At 46.0% G+C, this 200-nt stretch overlaps 1 protein-coding gene across 1 annotated transcript in view; it reads left to right on the top strand.

The window, feature by feature from the left end:
* FOCAD (focadhesin) overlaps nt 1-200 on the top strand; it is a gene marked incomplete at its 3' end in the record, with an annotated part of 28,560 nt that overhangs the window by 14,705 nt on the left and 13,655 nt on the right. The window lies entirely within an intron of this gene.

Below are 200 nucleotides of genomic sequence, written 5' to 3'. Positions count from 1 at the left end.
CCCGCCCCCTCCCATCTTGGGACTCCCCTGGCTGCCAAGTAGGCAGCCCATCTGTGTTTTCACCCTTATACACACATATATGCATGCGCACACATATACCCGAAGCTGGCTAGAACTCACCTTTTGCATGTCACTTAGAGCAAAATATGTATTATGTCTCTGTTTTGGAGTATTTTTTAGTTGCTTAGGTTTAGGGAAAG

This window comes from Phaethon lepturus, unplaced genomic scaffold (genome assembly GCF_000687285.1).
Source record: "Phaethon lepturus isolate BGI_N335 unplaced genomic scaffold, ASM68728v1 scaffold9483, whole genome shotgun sequence".
Lineage (NCBI taxonomy): Eukaryota > Metazoa > Chordata > Aves > Phaethontiformes > Phaethontidae > Phaethon > Phaethon lepturus.
This window is presented reverse-complemented; position numbering and strand designations above follow the sequence as displayed.